The sequence below is a fragment of the Taudactylus pleione genome, unplaced genomic scaffold, assembly GCF_031769625.1.
Source record: "Taudactylus pleione unplaced genomic scaffold, aTauple2 ptg000757l, whole genome shotgun sequence".
Lineage (NCBI taxonomy): Eukaryota > Metazoa > Chordata > Amphibia > Anura > Myobatrachidae > Taudactylus > Taudactylus pleione.
The window spans coordinates 1,610,669-1,634,260 of NW_028285159.1; positions in this window are offsets into that span (position 1 = coordinate 1,610,669).

Sequence of the window (23,592 nt, forward strand, 5' to 3'; positions counted from 1 at the left end):
TAGCAATAGTACCCCCTGCACCAGCTATAGTTACGCCTCTGCAGACAACTTTGATGTGACATTAGAACTCATGATATTTGTCAAACTGACTGTGAGACAAATGATGAAGAACCTAAGAGATATGAAGTCATAAAAACACAACTTATTCATGACAAACCAATATATTTCTGTCTGGACAGATGTAGATGGGCTGAAGGTAAATGGTTCCTCTTTGCAGAGTCATGAGACTCCCCAGACTTTTAATCTGAATTCTGATATTAGGTAAACAGCTAGCACATTTTTTTATCATTCATAAATCATCATTTACTGTTCGCTTAATGTAAATAACCTACTGCAGTAAAATCTGCTATTATACAGATACTAGATATAATTTTATTTGATTTCTTCATGTGCCTTGCAGTGTAGAAACAAGAAACTGCTAAAAATAGCAATGTTCTTGAAATACAGTTTGTGCAATGATATATGGTGCAGTATATCTGTCTGTGTATTTTACCGAAGTTCCAGCTGTAATTTAATATTGCAAATAATATTTCCTCCAGAGATGGCTAGAGGAAAACATTCAAGTTTGACAGTAAAGGAAGACATAATTACATAATATAACTAAATATATTATTCTGAAAGTTTTATTAGGTTTAGATGATAACTTGAGTTGGGTACTGCCAAAAGTGGCTGACAGTTCCATTAAAATACTCTAGAGACATGTTCAACTCCAATTTTATGTTGCATATACTAAATCTATGAATAAATATGATTTGTATATACATTTTATCAGGTGTTCTGTCAACTACAATTTGTTTATTTATTGTTGATAAAAATCATTAGCTTTGCATTGAAATATTATCCTTACTGCTTCAAACATTAGACCTGTTTCTTATTAGGGATATTATACAAGACATGGTACTTAGGACCTCATTCAGACCCGCTCACTAGATGCGTTCGCTAGCACGATGTTTATGCAAATTTGGGAAGGCAGGTGATCGCACGGCAAGGCATTAGCATGCCCACTATGTCTTGGCGTGCGATCGCTTTGTGCATGCAGATGCCCACCAGCCTGTCTTAAGATGTCCACTTGCGCACGTCATCTCCAGGAAGTGTATGCAACGAGTACTATCGGATGTGATCGCAGCGCTTGTGGCTGTCCATACCCTACCACAAGCACTGCGAGCACTTCAGTGTAAAAACCAGCCAGGTGACGTGTACTATGATGCTGTCTCTAAATTATGGACGCCTCTGAAACGGCGTTGAGACGCACAGGCACGCCTGCGTTCACACCTCCACTACCCCGTTTTTAATGGCTGGCCCCTGTCACCACCCACAAATGGCTTCTAGTGTCACTCACTCTGCTGGGCAGTCTATGCGCAGCGAGCGAACGCTTCCCAATCCTGCGCACTGCGATGCGTATGCATGTGAACAATGCAAAAATCGTCCAACTACGAGCGAACGCATCCTAGCGAGCGGGTCTGAATCAGGTCCTTATAACAAAAGATGGCTTTTAATAGCAATGATTTATTCTACAGACTTCTCACCCTTCTATTGATGTCACAGGAGGAGCATTGCTGATGTGTGTGGCAAATACAGTATGTGTATTCTGAAGATGGCAAAAATTATTTAAGCTGAGAACAAGGACTACAGTAAGTGGGTTATTTAGTAGAGTCCAGGTTTTCAGAAGCATCTAAATTCCGGCAAATTCGGCTGCAGATATAAAGCAGAAATAATTTAAAAGGCAGATATAGGTCTATGTACTAAGCAGTGATAAGTGACAGAGTGAAAAGTGATAAGTCTGTGATAAGGTGCCAGCCAATCAGCTCCCAACTGTAATTTTTCAAACACAGCCTGTGAGATGAAGTTGGAAGCTGATTAGCTGGCACTTATCACAGACTTATCACTTTAACTCTGTCACTTATCACTGCTTAGTACAAAGACCCCATAGACTGGTTTTGCCATTTAAATTTTTGCCACTTTAAATTTGCTGCTGAGATTGCTGTAATCGTGCTGCTTCTGAAAACTCAGACCCTATTATATAATCCACTAAGACCTGTCCCCAAGAGAATCATCAGAATGGACATTGTATGCAGGGCTGGTTCTAGACCTTGTGGAGCTCAGGGCGAAAGTTGCCTTTGATGCCCACCCCCCCAATAAATAAACCCAACAAAAATCAGAGGGCGTTCTTCTGTGTGTGGCAAAGGTGCGCGCTCCCAAAAAGAGGGAGTGGCTTTGTGACACGCAACCTGTTCATCACTCTAGGGGGCATGCCCAGCAGAAAGTGGATGTGCGTCTGCAGTGTGCTGCTGCTCCGTCCTGCCATCCTGACAGCTCCTAGGATGCCATGCAAAATGAAGTCAGGCCGTCACCACCGGCTTTCTGAGAGATTGGGAGGGATTTGGAACAGCAGCACAGTTTGTGAATATGGCGCCGCCAGAGTTTGTACATTATGCCACACAGAGTCCATTCACGTTATGCAACACAGAGGCCATTCACGTTATGCCACACAGTAGTGCTCCGTATACACAATATGCCACACTGTATTAGTGCCCCTTACACAGTATGCCACACACAGTAATATAACACATACCACACACAGTAAAGCCCCTTACACATTATGCAACACACAGTAATGCCTTTTACATATTATGCCACACTGTAATGCCCTTTATACATTATGCCACACTGTAATACCCCCCTCCCCCCAAGCGACTCACCTTCCCCCCAGCAACTCACCAATGCCAGTCGCGGCCACGATGATGTCACGCGGTGTGCCGCTCAGACACTCTGGGAGACGGCGGGAGGGAACAAGTGGCCATCATGGCACCACCGGATAAACGTCTCAGACTGCGGCGCTATGGCAGACAAAGAGCAGACGGGCGCCGTCTAATTAGACAGCAGACTGTATAATGATCAAAAGGGGCTCTTTGCTGTGTACCGATTCACAGAATGGGACTCACAATGAGGCTCAACATGGTATATAGTGGTCAACACAATGACTTATGTTTTGATTAGTGATCTCAACAATAGGCAATACTTCATGAATTGTTTAGAGATCACATGGGAATGGGCTCTGCATTGTACAGTATTTTATGTAACATATTCTGTGTTGTACACAAGGAATGGGTTGGGTACGATCAGTGATGTGCAGTCAGGTGATGCAGAATTTTGACTATAAAAATTATATAAAAATTTTAAAGAAAATATTATAAATATCTCCTTTGTATTATTGTAATAATTTTTATACTTAAAATTTTGGAATATAAAGTGTATGGCAGATGAGGTACTGCCTCCCCTGTCTACCTTTTCCGCACATCCCTGATCAAAACACACCAGATTTCCAGCACTACATACTGCTATACCTTTGTATAATGCCCACATGAACCCTTGGGTCATATATGTATCTGTATATCTGGCTCTGATACTAGCCAGTGCCTCCCCAGCCATTTACCTCACCGCACATCACTGGATATGGTATACCAGCACCCATAATACCTGCGCTCAGATCCTGATGCCAGAATCCCAATTGGTTTGAAATACTGACACCTGTAGGTAAGTACTCTAACCCTACTCCTAACCCTACCCCTAAACTTAACCCTCCCCTCCCGCAGCCTAAACTTAACCCTACCCCCTGCAGCCTAACCCTACCCCCTGCAGCCTAACCCTTCCCCTATTGCTTAACCTGATACCTAACCCTAATACTAACTGTCGAGATGTCAGCAGTCGGGATCCTGGAGCTGGGATTCTGACTGCTGTAGGGATTCCGGTGCCAATATTCTGAGTGTCGGCATCCTGACCTTCGGGATACCAACTACGTCCCCTAGTAATTTAATTTGGTTTTGTACTGTATATCTGTCAGTAAACAAAGGCTCTGCATTGTATACTGGCCTGCATGTTAGCTGATGTATTGAGTACTAGTCTGCCCTTGGCATGAAGTTTGTTTGGCTGGCTGCCACTGCTGGCTCCACCCTTCTTCTATCTGTCCTATTTCCATTAGTCTAAATTATAGGAAATACTGCAGCATATATTTTGGAAAGAGATTATTCTCTTTTTGTTCCGATACCCCCCACACACAGTGATGGTAGTTAGTCATTTGGCAGGTCACTCCAGAGAAATATTAGTTCTTCAGAGAGATGTGCAGTTTGGTTTTCCTGAAAAATTAACACATCCGAACTTAGGGGTTCCGAGTCAAATCGAGTCTCAGTTCGGAATCACCTTGGGGTTGCTACTGTAAGTTCGGAATTCGGGTTTAAAAACCGAACTCTGGAAACCAATCCAAAGTTTAGCTGATTTTCTTTTCGATTTTTAGCAATTTTAAAGGAATCTAAATGAACTGAAACCAAATCCGAACCAAAAACTTGATAATTGTTTTGCCAAAACCAAAACATGATGATGATTTAGAACCAAAACACGGGGGTCCACTCCACGTACATATCTAGTTTTTCATTTGTTGTACAACAAGACCAAGTAGATAAGGATTGATGGATTTTGAAGTATTGCAAACATACAAAAAAGAATTACAGATGCACAACTCCAACATTACTCATTATATAAAAGAATACATTTTGCAATAGAATTTTGCAAATAATAAAAGAGGTTTTAGCATAATCATGGCCATGGTTATGGGCCTACCCACCGCGCCCAGGTAACCTCTGAGGGTAGGTCCCTAACATACTGGGGTTGAAATCCAGAGCGCAGGACAGCTGAGCCACCCAAGGGCATCACTCCAATAAGGAAAGGTGAAGTGTAAAAAGGTGTAGAATAGATAAGAGCAGCTGCTGCTGCATATAGTAGTGAAAAATAAAGATGTGAAAATAATACATATATATATTAAACAAACAATGGAAGTGCTAAAAGTGCAAGAAAGGAAAAATGTGTATATAATGCAATGCCTTGAAGAAGCCCAAACAAAGCAATTCAGGGGACCCATGCCCCAGAAATCGACCCATAGATGCACTACAGTATAAACATTTTTAGGACTTACCTAGATTGTGCCTCTTGTTAAAGTGCAGTCAAAATGCCAGATCCCTGCTTAAAACCAATAAGGGACAGGTGGGAAGGGGTGCTAGCTTAGATTGAAGGTGTCTCATACCTTCAGGTGTGCATAGGAGCACACTAAATAGAATATGTGGAAAGGGGGCCCTAAACTGCACTAACTTTTTTGTATGTTTGCAACAATAATCTCCACAGGTAGCACCTCCCATTATATATATTTGTAGGGTGTGCAGTTTAGGGCCCCCTTCTCACATATTCTATTTAGTGTGCTCCTATGCACACCTGAAGGTATGAGACACCTTCAATCTAAGCTAGCACCTCTACCCACCTGTCCCTTATTGACTTTAAGCAGGGATCTGGCATTTTGACTGCACTTTAAGAAGAGGCACAATCTAGGAAAGTCCTAAAAATGTTTATACTCTAGTGCACCTATGGGTTGATTTTTGGGGCGTGGGTCCCCTGGATTGCTTTGATTGGACTGCTTCAGGGCATCGCATTATATACACATATTTCCTTTCTTGCACTTTTAGCACTTCCATTGTTTGTTTAATATATATGTATTATTTTCACATCTTTATTTTTCACTTTACTATATGCAGCAGCAGCTGCTCTTATCTATCCTACACCTTTTTACACTTCACCTTTCCTTATTGGAGTGATGCCCTGGGGTGGCTCAGCTGGGCTGGTTTGAGGGTGTCCTGCGCTCTGGATTTCAACCCCAGCATGTTAGGGACCTACCCTCAGAGGTTACCTGGGTGCGGTGGGTAGGTCCATAACCATGGCTATGATTATGCTAAAACCTCTTTTATTATTTGCAAAATTCTATTGCAAAATGTATTATTATATATAATGAGTAATGTTGGAGTTGTGCATCTGTAATTTTTCTTTGTATGTTTGCAACAATAGTCTCCACAGGTAGCACCTCCCATTATATATATTTTCAGGGTGTGCAGTCTAGGGCCCCCTTTCCACGGATTTTGAAGCATTGTCAGTTGGGGAGAAGAATAGCACACTATATATACCCACAGTTTTGTAATAATTTTCCAAACTTCTTTCCGTATCCTTGTTGGTACTTACATGGCTGACATTGCTGTTCCTGCTTGCTCTATCTGTGGACCTCACCAACATGATGTTGAACTGTAGCTGGATCTGTCTCAGTGCCAGTAGAACCACAGAAAAGCAGTGGACGAAGAGAAAAGCATTCACGTGAAACAGAGCATACTGTACTATTGCCTGGTAAATGCAGTGTAAAAAAGTCAGTATACTCTACTGCTTTGTTACTTCTGCATAGGCATAACAGATTGCGCTCACACCATCTTGTATTATGCATCATATACTTCACAAATATACACAGTCGAGTCACATTATTATGACCACCAGCTAATAGCCAGAGTAACCGACATGTGCAGCACGGACAGCAGCTAGACAGGCTGGGAGTGACTCAATAAGGTGCTGGTAGGTTGGCACAGGTATCTGGAGTCATGCTGACTGCAGTGCATCTCACAGGGAGGGTGCATAGTGGAGTGTCCATAGAGCGAACACAACTATCAAGGTGGTCCCACAGATGCTTATTTGGGTTCAAGTCTGGGGAATTAGGGAGCCAGGGAAGTACATTGAAGTCTTGGTTGTGCTCGTCCAACCACTGTCAAGCATTTGTAACCATGTGACATGTTGCATTGTCTTGCTGGAAGATCCTATCCACCTCAGGGATGACAATCGGCATGTATGGATGTACGTGCTCTGCAAGGATGGATTCATAACCGAATCAGTTGAGGGTGCCTTCCACATGGATGAGTGGGCCCAGAGAATGCCATGAAAACATTCCCCAGACCATAACGCTGCCACCACCAGCTTGAGTTCTTCCAGCAATGGTCACAGGGTGTTTGCTCTCCGATGTTTCTCACCTGACACGCTAACGTCCATCTGTTTGATGAAGCAGAAAATGTGACTCATCGGAGAAGGCAACCCTTTGCCAGTCAGCAGAGGTCCAATTCCAAAACAGGTATGAAAATTGAAGCCTTTTCCACCGATGAACTTTTGTTAGCATCGGTGCAGTGACCATCCTTTTGCTTTGGAGCCCCATGCGCAGCAGGATTCACTGAACTGTCATTTTAGACACACATCTGGTGGCCCCCAGGTTCATTTTGATGGTGAGCTGCTCCACTGTAGCGTGTCGGTCGACCCTCACGCACCTTCACCTCTCACAACAATGGTACATGGTACTCCGCAGTTTCCACGTCGGTTATCGTAATGGTGCTATTTGTCCAGTCACAATACACCTTCACCACAGCAGCACGTGCCACCCTTGCCCGAAAGACAATATTCTTCCCTTTTTGCAACTCAAATAAATCGCCCCTCTTACCTATGACAGCAACGAGTTATTTGTGTGCAGATGGCCTATCAAACACCTTATATACCCACCAAGCCAGTGCACGGCACATCACGCACTTCATGCGCTACACACTGCTGATGTGAAATGTAGGAGGTGGTCATAATAATGTGACTTGAGTGTGTATATTCTGATATAACCATCTATTACAAGGTTTTCTGTAGTATCTCGAATTTCTGGATAAATATACAAATATTAAATTTATAGGCACCAATTGGTGTAGTTTTTGATTCTAACTGCTGCATATACTGTACTGTACTTACATTTATCCTTCACAGTAAAACAGATAAAGTGGTGTGACAGTAACAGTTGTAATGAGCTTCCACAAAATAATGACTTTAAAGTTGATAGTTTTTACTTAACAAAGTGGGTGTGTTATGTTAAGTCGACATTTATGTCTACACGGATGATAGACATGTACATGATAGATTATCAACCTCCCCCTCCCCCTGCAGACTAATCCTAACCTCCAACCAGTGCTTAACCATACTAAACCTAACCTCTAAATCCCCCTCCCCCCTCCCCGTGACACCTAAACCTAACCGTCGGCATTCTGAGAATGGCGACATTCCACATAGTGACACTATGAACATTCTGAGGATGTCAACATGGTGCCTGTCAACACATTCAACCATGTCGACATTCTAGTGTCAACATTGTGGTGTCAATATTATTAATATTGACATGGTAACTGTTGACAATATAACTGGATCCCAACAAAGTAGCATATACATAGGAGTTGTCCATTTGTACTCTACCGGTGTGTTATTGCTAAATACTGGCAATAGCATGTTAAATGCATGTATAGTGGATTACAGTGGAATGTAGAAAAGAAATGGAACTGTATCTCCACAAATATATTACTCTCTCCTATCCCAGTAAGTGTGACCCCTACATTAGTAGAAGGGAACCTATATACAGATGTCTTTCCTCTACATTCCACTGTTTAATCTGTTTCAGCTATCATTGCCATTTGATCTGAACTACTAAACTATGGGCCCATTTATTAATTATTAGCTTTTTGACCTGATAATTGTAGTTTCTTATCACAGTTATTCGCGTCAAGAAATTAAGTATCGCAGGTATGTATCATAAAACACATGTAGGGACAGGGGCACTGATAAGGAGCTCATCCCTGTGATGTGTAAAAGTAAAGGGATCGTGTTAGAGCTCACTTCACTTTCATTTGCCAGGGGCGCCCGCACTACTATCCTACAGATCCCTCTCCTGGTACTTTTTGCGAAGTGTAACCTATAGGCTACAATGGCTAATGCTATCTTTAGATGGCATTGGCTACAAGGGACAAACTCACATTCCGGAGCCTGGTAACTTTATCAAGAAAGCAGCCCCCCTCGATTTCTATGGGGGCTCCTTTTTCAGTCAAAAACGGGGACTGGATCAGATATACAGTGTAGATACATTCAGGGGATACTTATTATTTGTGGGTATCTCCCAAAAAACAACCGCAAATAATAATTGATAAATAGACCCCTATGGGTCTGATTCTGAGTCACACACAAAATGGCTGATGTTGCAGGCAGCCATTGAAGCCTGTTTTTCTACTTTCTTCTAATGTGAGTATCCGTGCAACTAATGCGGGAGTTTGTGTGCGTGCAAGCAGAATCACGCGCCACCCATTTATTTTATGTTGTTTGCCATAACCGTCTTCATCAGTATCTGCAGTTTCACCAACCCCATGTTAGGTACAAGAAATTTGTCTGAAACAGACTTTCTGTCCCTGTATTCATGTCTCAGAATAGCACGGAGATTTTGATACACTCCCAAAGTCAGGGTGGTTTCGTGCCATCGCTTTGCCACCGCCCAATGAAGTATAAGTGTCATGACAAGACAAATCATCCCAAGTTCTGATTAAATCAGACAGACATATGCATAGATAAGGAAATTCACATCTGCGCATGTGCTGTCTGCAAATACTCGCATATGCGTCTGTGAACACAGATCAGTGCAACTCAGACTCAGACCCAATATGGGCACCTCCTCTTTTTAGTTTATAAATCCCAATCTATAACCAAATGTGACAATTAAACCCAGATGAATTATTGCTTCTTTATTACTGTAATTACATATGTTTAAAAAACAGTATCTTATATACCTGTACATAGTTTAGTTCGATGATTATATTTCACAGATACTTTAGTATTTAGGCCCTCATTCAGAGCCGCACGTTAACAACAGTACGCTCGTTGCGTTCCGATGTTGACTAACCGCGCATGCGTCGGTGTTACACTGCGCATGTGCGTACGGCAGATTGCGAGTTTTTTTTCTCTCGTTCCTAAAATAGCGTACAGGAAGTGACATGTCAAATGTGATTGACAGAACAGGTCGTTTTGGGGTGTTGACGGGGGTGGAGATGAAAAAACGCAGGCGTGGCGAGGCGTTTTTGGGGCGTACATACATTAGCAGATGCGAACGTCAAATGTGTTCGGACCGTCTCATACGTCACTGGAACATCCGCTTTCCCTTCAAAATGCTCGCACAGCTTAGGGTCAGGATTACTCGACTACATTGGCGATGGCCTTCTCCTCCGTCCCTGGACTCAACGATGGTGCTGCGATTAATCGCGGCTGGTCAGTAAAGTAATTAGTGTTGGATTGAAAACCGGCTTGGTATGTGTTTGGAAAGCAGTTTATTGGGATAGCACAAAAGCGGACGCAGGTGGAAATCAGAGCTGCTAATGTCATGATTACACAATCAATTAGCGTACATTTTTGGTGTTTTATTTTGGCCACAATTTGTTGGTTATGGCCTATTGTAACAATAATGTCATCATGTTTTAATTAGCTCCCCTTTTTTTTGGTTTACTGTGGAATTTGCATCGCTATGTGATTTTTTAAACGTTCCTTAAAGAGGCCTTTTTTTTTTTTAAGAGGGTCAGTTTTTGCCTTTAGGGCCAGGATTAAATGTAACCCATTTGTACAATAATGTCACAATACAATGTCAGTTTTTTGTTTTAAATTTATTGTTTAAACACAAACAAATTGGCCTAATATTTTGTTGCCTTTTTTTTGTGGCAAAGATATTTGTTAAAAAAAAAAAAAAGCCATAACTGGTAACATAAACGTAAATACAAAATGTAAAAAAATTTCACAAGAAAGGAGAGGGAAGTTTTGACCAGAAAGGAATATGAGCCAAGCACAGAAGGAGTGTGGGAAAAGTCGCCATTGCTGTCACCGTTTTCTCGCCCGTTTGGCTGGGTGAGGGTGGGCGCCAGACCGGGTCCGGGATGCCATCGGGCTGGCCTGTCCAGAGGCAGTTGTTGTGGCCTCTGGACTAGGCACAGGGCTAGGCACATTTGGAGGATTGGCTGATGTTGTGCCAGAGGTGGAGGATCCGGATGTTCCGGCAGGAAGGGAGGTCGGCTCCACCATGTGCTGGCGAACGAGCTGCTCCAGGGCATCGGCGATGCGGATGTTGGCCCTGGTATTTTCCGCCAGGGCCTGAGCAATGGTCACGTTGGCCGCAGCATTTTGCTCCAGGGCCTCAGCCACCCGTATCAGACTGGCGTCCATCCTCTGCAGAATCTCCGTATGGAAATCCGATTTAAAATTGAGTTCTGTGAGGAGGCCCACTGCCTGCGAGGGGTCACGCCCTGGACTGGCTTCTGCAGGGTCCTCAGCCGGATGTACTGGTTCCTCCCCTGCAGAGCCAGCAGAAATTCTGCGGCCAAGGCTCCCCTCTGGAGCAGACTCATCCGCCTCTGTCTCTGTTAGGAAAAATGCGAAAAGACTCACATTAGAATCTACATATTGGCACAATAGCATTTCAGAGTTGGTGACATCACAAGACTTACCTTGGCCAACATGAGGAGCCGCAAAGTCTGGCATGTCCGTATCCATGTTGGACACGCCAAACACCTCCACAGCCTGCACACACCCCTGTGCCAGCTCTTCGAAGTCTGTCAACTCCAATGACACAGGGGTGGGACCCCCACCTGTCCCCCTTGCATGCCTAGCCCTGTCGGCAAGTTTTTGCTTGAGACGATATTTGAAGTCTGCCCATCTGTGGAATGAAATTGGAACCATTATCCTTTGTTTTACAATGGGGTTTGTTTATAGGATGGGAAAGTGTTTACTTACCACCGTTTGACATCCCGGGCTAGACGGACATAATCACCCACCCTATTGACAGCAACGGCGACCTCCTCCCACATTCTCCACTTCTGGCTTTGGCTCATATTCCTGGCTGCCTGGGGCAGGATGTCAACGCACTTCTGGATCAAAACCTCCATCTCCTTGCTTGTGAAATGTGGCTGCCTTTTTTTTTGGGCAGCTTTGGCGGGTTGACTGGGGCCAGCAGTCTCTTCCATGTCATCCTCCTCACCTATTTTGGTAAATATGCAGATTTAGCCACTTCACAACTTGCACAATATTATGTTTAAAAAGAATCATTGAGACAAAATGCATGAAGGCCTTACCGCCGGATTTTTGGCCATTGTTTCCCTGGTCTGAAGCCATGTCTCTGCTTCCAGAATGAAATCAACCAGAAATTCAATGTGATTTCGTGACGTATTTATACATGCGTCCTTAGTTTGCGGCCGCATCATTGATTGTGCGTCCCTATGATTCATCCTTAATTTGTGCGGGAAAATAAACACTATTTATGGCTTGGTGTGTGTGGAGTCGAGGTTGGGTTGTTGGATTGTTGGCGGTTAAGTTGTTTGGATTTGGTTGTTTGCGGTTGGAGGATTTGGCAGAGTTGGTTTTTTTTTGGTTTGGCTACAGTTGTTTTGGTTTTCCGTTCGCATTTTTTTGCTTTTTTTCCCCATCCTTTCCTGATTTGGTAAGTTTTGTGCAGTCTAATTTGTGGCCAATTGGTGTCTACTTCTGGTTTTTGGTTAGCTATTTTTTTTAAAACACTAATTTCATCTTTTTTAGTTTGTTTTGGCTTTCGGACCCAAAGACCTTTTTTTTGGAAATCTTATATATTCGAGTTGGGTAAGTCCATTTTTTTTCAAGCATTTGCGAACTAATTAACGCATTTTTGACTGTTGGTGTAGTGACTTGCATTTGCGAACTAATTAACGCATTTTTGACTGTTGGTGTAGTGACTTGCATTTGCGAACTAATTAATGCATTTTTGACTGTTGGTGTAGTGACTTGCATTTGCGAACTAATTAACGCATTTTTCGAGGCTTATTCATCATGTAAACCAGTTTTGCTTTTCCCTTTTCCATTTTTGGGGTCCATTTGAACCCTATTTGACGTACGGTGTGCAATGTCGTTTTCATCGATGGCCAAATGTGTGTTTCGCCTATTTTATGTGTTGGCTTGCAACAATTTGACAAACAAAAAATCACCCTCGAAATTTTTGATGTCTCATTTTTGGCCTTTTACAGTTTATACGTATCATGACAATACCCCGGCATGTAAGCAGCTATGGATGGTATCAGAAAGCTAAGTTGTTTTATGTTACTTTTGGGGTGGCTCAAAAGCCTTACATTGTAAACTTTGAATTTCAGGTAGATCTGGGGCGAATTGTTCTGGCCCTGCTCCCGGAAGACGACCAACCTCAAACTCGTCCCAGGCGTAGGCATCGTAGGCATGCAAGGCCCCAGATATTTCAAACACGTGTCACCCTTTTTGGAATGCCCGATGATGAGGTTTTAAGACGCTACCGTCTACCTCCCAAAATCATCATAGACACTCTCTCATTAATAGAAAGTGATCTTGAGCGGCAAATTGACAGTCCAACAGCAATACCACCACTGACGCAATTTATGGCGGTGTTACATTTCTGTGCCTCAGGATCGTTTCAAACAACGGTGGGAATAGTGGCGGGCATCTCCCAATCCTCCTTTTCCCGGATCCTGAGGGCAGTGATGGAGGCACTTTTCAAGCACCTCCATCATTTTATTAAAATGCCTTTGGATATGGGTGCCCTTAGTGTGGCCAAGGCCAATTTTTACCAAATAGCTGGCTTCCCACACATCATAGGGGATGTGGATGGTACTCACATACCACTTCAGCCTCCAGCACGGCTGGAGGCCATATTTAGAAACCGTAAACACTATCACTCCCTGAATGTAATGGTGGTATGTGATGCCTCCCTCCAGATCCTGTCCCTGAATACTAAATTACCAGGAAGTGCTCATGACTCCTTCGTCATCCGGCAATCAGGGATATGGCAGAAATTAACCAACCTACAAGCTGGTGATGCGTGGCTTCTGGGTAAGTGGAGACCTTTAGTACATAACAATGTTAAGCTTGATACACAGTGTTCCTGATGTGGTCTATTTTTTTTCACAGGAGACAGTGGATACCCTTGCATGTCCTGGCTGCTCACTCCTTATTTGGCTCCCACACCAGGGCCACAAAGTGCGTATAATTCCGCACTTACAGCCACCAGGCAAGTGGTGGAGCGCTGTATCGGCCTTTTAAAAGGCCGATTCAGATACCCTCACCGCTCTGGTGGCGAGCTCATGTATGTGCCGGATATGGTGTCTAAAATTGTGGTCCTGTGTGGGATATTTCACAACATTGCCATAAGGAGTGGTGTCCCAATGCAGCCAGAGGATGCCTTACCTGAGGATGGCCCCCCCGAGGTTGGTCGGAGGTCAGTATGTGGGGGGGCCATACGCGATGATGTGGTGGCCAGATTTTTTAGGTAAGTTTGAACAAAACTACAGTGTTTATACCTAATGTGTTTGTGTTTGTTTGCGAACATCTAATTTTGTTTTTTTTTTCTCACCATCTTCTGTTTGTTCACATAATCTTTGGCACTCCAATGCTCACTACTTCCTGCTACCCTTACCAAACCTGGATCTGGTCCTTTTGGGCATATATTCTGGAACCCATATCGGAACGCCATGTTTGTGGAATCATGTTGGCATGGTCCTTCATCAACCAGTTCTTGATTTTTTTTTTGGATTTAATTATTTCTTGGTATGTGTTGTATTTGAATTTATCACTGTGTTCTTTTTTTGGGAGTGACCACTTTGTTTTCTCTGTTATGTTGTGAATAAATGTTTGGAGAGTGAAATGGTCTTCCTTTTTTGGGACGTTAACAGCAAGTGTAACCAGGTTAACACAAGTTACATTTGACTAAGGGGTAAACCAGTACTGACGCCAGGTGAGCTAAACTTAAATATGTTTTCAGCTTCCCAACCCACACCAAAAGGAAGCCTGGCCCAACCTTGGGATTTGTAAGATTGGCCTAAGCAGCTTGCGCACCAACTAGGAACCTGTAAAATGTAGAAATATGTAATTGACACTACACCCAAAAAGGGAAATGACATTGTTACTGTTATGTGTTTCTTGGGTCTGTTTGACATACAAAGACAAAACACAATCTAACTTTTAAAAAAGGGAAATCCTTGCAGGAACAGTCTACTTATGTCATGCTAAACTATCTTGGTTTTGGATTTAAAAAATGAGCCACAACGTATATTTGTCTGAATAAATTTATTTTGAAAAAATACCAAAAATAAAAAACCTACTGCCGAAGGAGGCCAGACAGCCGGTCGAGGGCCACCAGAATGCCGATTACATGTTGGCGCATCTGCCCCACACAATCCGCCACCTCTTGCCGACGCCTCTGTTCCTCTGTGGGTGAGAAAAGTGTGTGGGTTAATACAACAATAGGGAATCCACATTTAAAAAAAAAAAACACAACCAAATCACTCCTAAACCGAAAAAAAAAAAAAAAAAAGGGGGGGCTGGCAAAAATACAAGGCCTAGGTAAAAATTCCCACAGGTATGATATGTGTATGTTGAAATCACCAGGAAGAGGTAAAGGCAAACCTTCAAAATCACCAAAAGTCAAGCCACAAAAACACGAAGAAAGGCACGACACATGATTACATACAAACAGTTTGTGCTTTAAAAAAATAGAAAAAAAAAACATACCGGGAGCCAAAACGGGAGCTCCGGAAATACCTCCATGATCCTCCTCGGAGGATCCGTCATTCCCCAAAGAATGGGGAGGAGTTATGATGGACTCCGGGGAGGGGGTAATTGGAAGAGGGGTGGGTGGAGGAGAGGGGGAAGTGGAACGGAGGGGAAGGAGGCCCGACATTTCCGGGAGAGGGTCTGGGAAGGATGGGGAGGAGTGGGGAATAGGGGAAAGATTTGGGGTGGAGTGTTGGCTGGGGGTTGGGGATAGTGGCCGGGAACGCCGTCTGGACGGACGGTGACGGCGGAGTCTTGGCTGTCCCCCTAAAATATGACAAAGAAATTGCGGTTAGTTTATGGACAAATCCGGGCAACAAAACTAAAAAAAATAAAAAAAAAAACAAAAAAGCCAAATAGCAGTAGAATGAATAAATCAGAAATAGAGGGAAAACATGCACACGCAGATATGAGTACAAATAATAAATAGGACAGACAGGAAAACATGCACACGCAGATATGAGTACAAATAATAAATAGGACAGACAGGAAAACATGCACACGCAGATATGAGTACAAATAATAAATAGGACAGACAGGAAAACATGCACACGCAGATATGAGTACAAATAATAAATAGGACAGACAGGAAAACATGCACACGCAGATATGAGTACAAATAATAAATAGGACAGACAGGAAAACATGCACACGCAGATATGAGTACAAATAAAAAATAGGACAGACAGGAAAACATGCACACGCAGATATGAGTACAAATAATAAATAGGACAGACAGGAAAACATGCACACGCAGTTTGCCCCACAAACACAAACATTAAAACCACAATACATAACACTTACTTTCCAGGATCTCCATGCGAAAGCATGCCAGCAAGCGGGGCGTTCGCCGTTGCAGGTCGGACCACCTGCGCTCCAGCTGCCCGATGTTGCGGCGTGAGCCGAAGGACCCCAGGCGGGACCGTGCCTCCGCATACGCGGAGCGCTTCTGGCGGTTGGTCATGGGTTGAGGTTGGCTGGTGATCCGGCGATCCATGACCTCCGTAAGCACCAGCAGCTCACGCCTGGTGAATGCGGAGGCTCTCATGATGGCAATGGTGTTTTTCTTAAAAATCATTTTTGATAAAGTGTGTAAAAATTTTCTGATTGGCTAATGTATTTTGGAAATTAACAGGAGCAGTTTTATTGGTTAGTGTATGAGTCATGTGTTCGACAGGGCCAGAAATCTCTGGAGAGTTATGATAGGCTTGATGCAGTGACATGCGTAAGCAAATTTAAATAAAGAAATGAACCCAGGGAAATATGCGGGGATCCACAGCAATAGTACAATTGTTTAATTGTGGTTCACATGTTTTTTGAACAATAAAAGCAAATGTTTCATCCGTACGTATTCTGCGGGTAAACACAAACACGGACAAGAGTAAAGTTTCTTGCATTGTGTTGAAAAAAACAAACAATTAAGCTAATTGATACATTGATTGGCATGATACGATTGATGGAGGTAGGCAGAATAAAGGAGCAGGTAATCGACATCTGACAAGGCCACTTCCTGTTTATACTTGTGTGTGCGTTCCTTTCAAGCCATTTCGGGGATGTACGCTCGCTATTTCGTACGCTCGTTAGTTAGAGGAGGGGTCGCCTGAGTTTAGGGAGGAATTTTAGATGCGAACGAAAATACGAGCGAGCCATTGAATTTGAATATTTTTGTACGTACGCCTAACGTACGTGCGCCCGCTTGCGAGTGGGTCTGAATGAGGGCCTTAGTCTAGTATTCACTTTTCTGGTTTTCAATTCAGTGTTAACGGTTATATTTGTGATGTTACAAAGCATATATCCAGAGGTTAAAGTCATTATGTTTTTATTTTCCATTTATGTACTGTATATGTCACTTAGCACAGTTTACACATATTTGTCCATTATATACAGGCCATTTATTGTCACATTAAGTATTGCAAACCATTTCTTGGTATAACAGCAGTAGTATCCGAGAGAAAGTCTTTCATGTGCATTGAGGAAAATGTGAACAAAAATTAATAAACCACATCCGAGTTAGAATTTGACTTTGAGTTGCAATGACCTCATAGACATCCTGTTTGGCAAACAAAAATGTCTGTTATAATGGAATCAAGTGTCTCTTGGGGAACTGATGTCAACGTTACCTGCTTGATGCTGGATAATGTAGCCATGGCAATAATATTTGTACTGCCATACAAAGTATCTAAAATTTGAACCACTGAATTCAAAATAGTTTATAATTCAGTTCTAAAAATATGTTAAACTTCCAAGCATATTGGACCCAGTATTAGCCGAATTGAGGGGTCTCTCCTCCCCACCAACCTCTCCCTCTACACTTACCCCACTCGCACTCTCCCGTAGTCCCTTCTTTTCATCTCTTCTGCACTGGGAGCCGCTAGCAAAGGGCTACCAGTGCACATGTCTCCCTCAGGACAGCCTTTGTAAAATTATGATATAAATTAGAGATGTGCGCCGACCCCGTGTTTTGGTTTTGGATCTGTATCTCCTTCATGTTTTGGATCTGGATTTGGTTTTGCCAAAACAGCCCTTGCATGTTTTGGTTTTGGATCTGTATTTATTCTAAAAAAATCATAAAAACAGCTGAAATCACATCATTTGGGCCTGTTTTTGCTCGTACAGTATTATTAACCTCTATAACATTTATTTCCAGTCATTTCCAGTCAATTTTGCCACATCACAGCTCTCAATATTGATTTCATCCAGTTCAGGCCAAAGGGTTGCATTGAGTTAGCTGGCTGACTAAGCTAAGTGACAACAGTGAACGGTATTCACATGTGGCAGTTCAGCTTCCAACATGGCACAGAGTGGCACTGCAGTGGTAGACAGGATGGCAGTTTAATAAACTATACAATATATATTCATTAATCAAGAACTAGCTCAGAGGGAGTTGGAATATGTTTATGGACTGAAGACAGAGAAAGGACAGAAGAATTGATTAGTTTTCAATTTATTTATTTTAATTTATGAGGGAGGATCAATGTAGGATCAAGTTCTTCAGTTCCTGAAAGACATCTTTGATCTGGAGGAGTTTTTTTTATACATCTAATAGAAATGAAAAAGAAGTGAATGAACAGCGCTAATATCAAAAGTTTAAAATTAATATTAACAATAACCATGTGGGATCCGATAATACCACTCAGACACTTATTGCAAATAGTTTTTAAATACAAATATACAAACAAAAAATAGATAGTTAATACTGTAGCATATATAATTACATAGAGGTTTTCCTGATCCAAAGATCTAATACGGCTTGGTTCAGAAAAAAGGGGTATTTAATAATAAAATGATAACATAAATTATACACAAACAAATAAAAACATAAGCACATTAATTAAAAATTTTGTTTTGAGATAATTAAATCCTCATGTGGAAGAGTGTAACTCAGTCTGGTGAGTTCATTGTCCATAGGAAATATATGATATATAAAACAGGATAATAGTCAATAGTTCAATTAGCAGCAAATATAAGAGAATGGAGTAATATTCCAGGGCAATCCGGATAATTATCCAGCAACAGTATATTGAATTACCAGCCTCAAAGGATAGTCCGTTTGGAAACTTGTCTCCTGTGTAATAACGGATAACACTCACAGTGGCTTGGAAAAGATGGTATAATTGATGCTGGTCCGGAACCTTCCGTGCAAAACTCCAGTTCAAAGGGGAACTTCTTCTGAAGCTACTGAAGAAGTTGTGGGTGGGATTTCCACAACGAAAATGCGTTTTAGCACCCCAAGGATTTCCCCTTTGAGGTGGAGTTTTGCACGGGAGGTTCCGGACCAGCACTATTTCTATCATACAGATCTCTGGCCTTATTTTTCATTCTATACTGAAAAATTAACTGTGATCCCCATTGATTTGGATCCATTGTTTGTTTAATTCCATATACACAAATTTGTGGATAACACCGTGAGAAAACGACGATCTTGTTTGAAGAGTACCTATGAGGAACAACTCCTAAGCTCAAATTTTTCACCCTCTCATTGTATATATGTGGCGTGCATCTGGTTACCTCAGCCTGCTTTCCGCACGGTATCTGTACCACGTAAATATGTATGTATGTGACCATTATACACTACTAATTTTTGTATTAAAGCTATTTGCACTTTATTGCACACATCGTAGCAGGAAGCTGCTCTGTGCTGCTGCTCATATTTCTGGTCTCTTGCATGACACCCACCATCTACATTATCCAGTTATTCTGCTTAGAGTCACCTACATACAAAGGAGGCAGGCGTTTATTGAGCTGAACCATTATTTATAACAGCCTATCAATTCCTTAGGTCCTCGAGCAACCGATGGGGTTGGGGGTAGCAATTTAAAAAACTTGATAAATTAAAAAAATCTACCATGTTATGGCCACCCAATCAACCTGGTGGTTCAGATTTTTTTTTTAAATGAAAGGGGCATACAGGGGATGCTGTCTGTGGCCATAACAATGTCTGGACATATTTGGGATTCATCAACCGCATGTAGAAAATTTCAGCAGCTGTGGCAGTGCAACTTCCAACATGGCTCATCTAGGAAACAAGAGTGGCACTGCAGTGGCAGACAGGATGGCAGTTTAATAAACTATAAAAAATGTTTGTCATCTACGCAAAAAACAGTCAGCAATGCCCCAAACAGTGCACAATGCAAAGAAAAGAGGTGTAAGATGTAATTGTCCTTGGGCCCTTTCACCCACTCTTATGTTGTATATATTAAAGAGGATATGCATATTTTAACAAACCAATCACTTCAGCAACAGAGACTGCCAATTGTGGCTGAAGTGATTGGTTTGTTTGGGCCCCTACAAAACAAGCTACCAATGGGCAGCTGACATTGCTAGCAATGATCTCTATGTGCACAAACTGGGCTTTACAGAGGCAAGATGCTGTCACCATCATCATCTGATTCCTCACTCTTATCAGTGTGTACCTCATCTTCACACAATATTAATTCAACCTCACTGGAATCCACCATTACATGTGCCTCTGTAATTTTTAGATGTAATTGGCGGTAAAGGTCTTCCTCATGGAATTTGTAGTTCATTTTGATGAACATCATCTTTTCCATATTTTGAGGAAGTAGCCTCCTACGTCGATTGCTGACAAGGTTCCCGCTGTGCTGAAAACTTTCTGAGTACACACTGGAGAGTGGGCAGCTCAAAAAGACCAAAGCCAGTTGTGCATGGGACTCCAAATCGCCTTGTTTTCCAGCTAGTAGTCAAATGGACTGTCTAGCAAGCCTATTTGGATGCTATCATTAAATATCCTCAACCATTCTTTGAATGGTGACTGTATCAGATGGAGTCACGATAGAGGTTTCATTATTTGTAGGCAATTCTTTTAGATCCGACCAGATGTCAAAAATTGGTTGTGTTGACTCATCTGTATCACCATTGCGTCTTTTGGGAAAGTTTCATTTTTTCTTGGCAGCTGCACTTTCTGGAAAAAATTTATGAGGAGCTATCGCTGCATCGCGTGCCGCTTGAGCTGACAGTTGCTTACCAACAGCTCTTTGCATCTCTTTAGATCTGTGTCCATTGGGAAGAAAGATGCAATGTATGACTTAAACCTAGTATCAAGCATGATCACCAAAATGTATTGATCTGATTGGAAGATCCTGACAACCCTTGGATCCTGGCGAAGCAAATAAAGGACTTGATCTACAAGTCCCACATACTTAGTGGAATTGCTTAATTTCAGCTCCTCCTTCAGTTTCTCAAGCTGCTTTTCCAACATTCTAATTAGGGGAATTACTTGACTCAAACTGGCAGTGTCTGAACTCACTTCACAGGTGACTACTTTGAAGGGTTTTACCACTTTGCACAACACAGAAAGTATTCTCCACTGAGCTTGAATAAGGTACATTTCCCCTTCTTTTCCTATGTCATAGGTCATTGTGTAGCTTTAGATGGCTTTCTGCTGTTTCTCCATTGGCTGAAGCATATAAAGGGCAGGGCAAATTCAACATTTCTTGCAGATGCTGCAATCTTCTACATGCATCTGCTGAATGGTGAAAATGTCCAGACATTTTTCGGGCCACAGAGAGCATCTCCTGCATGGCTCTGTAATTTTTTTTTACATTTTGCAACACCAAGTTGATTATGTGAGCAAAACATGGGAAGTATTGGAATTCACCCAGCTGTAATACTCTCACAATATTGGTGGCATTGTCAGAAATCACAAATCCCAAGGAGAGTCCAAGTGGGATAAGCCATTTTGCAATGACTTCCCTGAGTTTTTTTAAAAGGTTGTTGGTGGTATGCCTCTTAGAGAAACCGATGATATACAGAGTAGCCTGCCTCTGAATGAGCTGCTGTTTCTTAGATGCTGCTGTTGGTGCTGCTGAAGTCATACACCCATGCATCTACACAGTGGGCTGTTACAGTCATGTAATCTTGAGCTTGCCCTTTTCCACTTGTCCACATATCTGTGGTTAAGTGGACAGTGTGTACAACTGCATTTTGGAGGACACTAATTAAGTTTTTTTTAATGTCCCTGTACAGGCTGGGAATTGCTTTTCTAGTGAAGTGAAATTTAGATGGGATTTGGTAGTGGGGACACATGACCTCAATTAACTGTCTAAAACCCACTACATTAATGGTGGATATTGGACACACATCTAATACCAGCATAGATGTTATTGGCGTCAGTGATCAGCTGTGCAACTGGGTGACTGCTCTCATACTTGCTCCCCCTTGCAAAGGATTGTTTAACAGTCAATTGTTTTTTTTAAACTACTACTAGTAGTCTTCCTACTGGGATGAAGATCCACTCCTAGCAGCAGTGGCAGGCATAGTGCTCAAGTATTCTTCTAAGGAATCCTGTATAGGGATTTTTTGGGGGGAGGGCCACAGGTTCCAAAACAATCTGGGCCAGAACCATGTAGAACCACATCGGGGTTCAAAACAAATAAAAGATTCAGAAGGAGAGGAAGTAGAGGAAAGGTTTCAACCAACAAAAGTATACAATTCAACTTAAAAAACTAATAAAGGAGTGTTTAACCTATCATCTAAAAAACTGTCTGAGGATGAGGTAAAACTGTTAGAAAAGAGGTTGAATTTTGCACCCGTGTCCAAACCCAATCTTTTTAACCTGTTCATAGATCTGAATAGATTTATTAAGACTCTAAGTAGGAAGCGTTTCTTTGCTCTGCAAAAACTAAATAAACAAGGCCTAGAGGGAGCTGCAATTGTCCTGGATAAACAGGATGATAAAATGATCGAAATATTGGAATCCCTAGAAGTAGAGAGCACAGGAGGGGTTAAAATTTTTGATCTTAATAGAGATCCTCAAACATTTCAGCTTGATACATTTAAAAATACACCTAACTTCTACCCCCTTCAACAGAGAGGATCTTTAATTGATAGTTTATTCAGAGCAACATTGGAACAGTTCAGAGTTATGTGTGGGATAGCAGAGAAAGGCCATATCAGAGACAATCTAGGGAGATCACAAAGGATTGCTCTCAAGAACCTTTGTGAGGACACCAGTATCATCATCAAGCAGGCGGACAAGGGGGGGATTATCAGGGATTTCTATGTAAGGTTACCGTCGGACCTGACTGAACCCTACAAGAGAAAACTTAAAGATCTGCTTGATGATGCCTTGGCTGGGAGTGCAATCTCCAGGGATGTTTTTAATTTTCTATATTCACATTATCCAGTTGTTCCCATGTTTTATTTTCTACCAAAAATACATAAATCATTGACCAACCCCCCAGGAAGACCCATCATCTCGGGGGTTGGGTCAATGACCAGTAATCTGTCAGCATATTTAGATAATTGTATGCAAAAATATGTGAAATCCCTAAAATCATACATAAAGGACACAACCCAATTTTTGAATATGATAGAAAATGTAGAATTTAAATTAACTTACTGTTTTATAACCTGCGACGTGGATGCGTTGTATACTACTATTGACTATTCGCTGGGAATTAAGATAGTTGATCATTATTTGACACTTGATGAACTGATCACAGATGACACTAAGAAATTCATTTTGGCATCAATTCACTTTATATTACACCACAATTATTTTCTGTTCAATTCACAATATTTTGTACAGACACGAGGCACCACGATGGGGACCCAGTTCACACCAAGCTTTGCCATTCTGTTCATGGGGTCTTTTGAGGATGAGCATAAATGGTGGAGCTGTGGGGCAAACCTGGTCCTTTACGGTAGATACATTGATGATTTATTTTTCATTTGGGATGGAGATGTAGATTCTGTTAATCACTTTATAAATTCACTTAACTGTGATAATTATGGAATTAAATTCATTAGTATACCTCGCTCACATTACATTTCTGGATATCGCACTCAGCCAAAGAT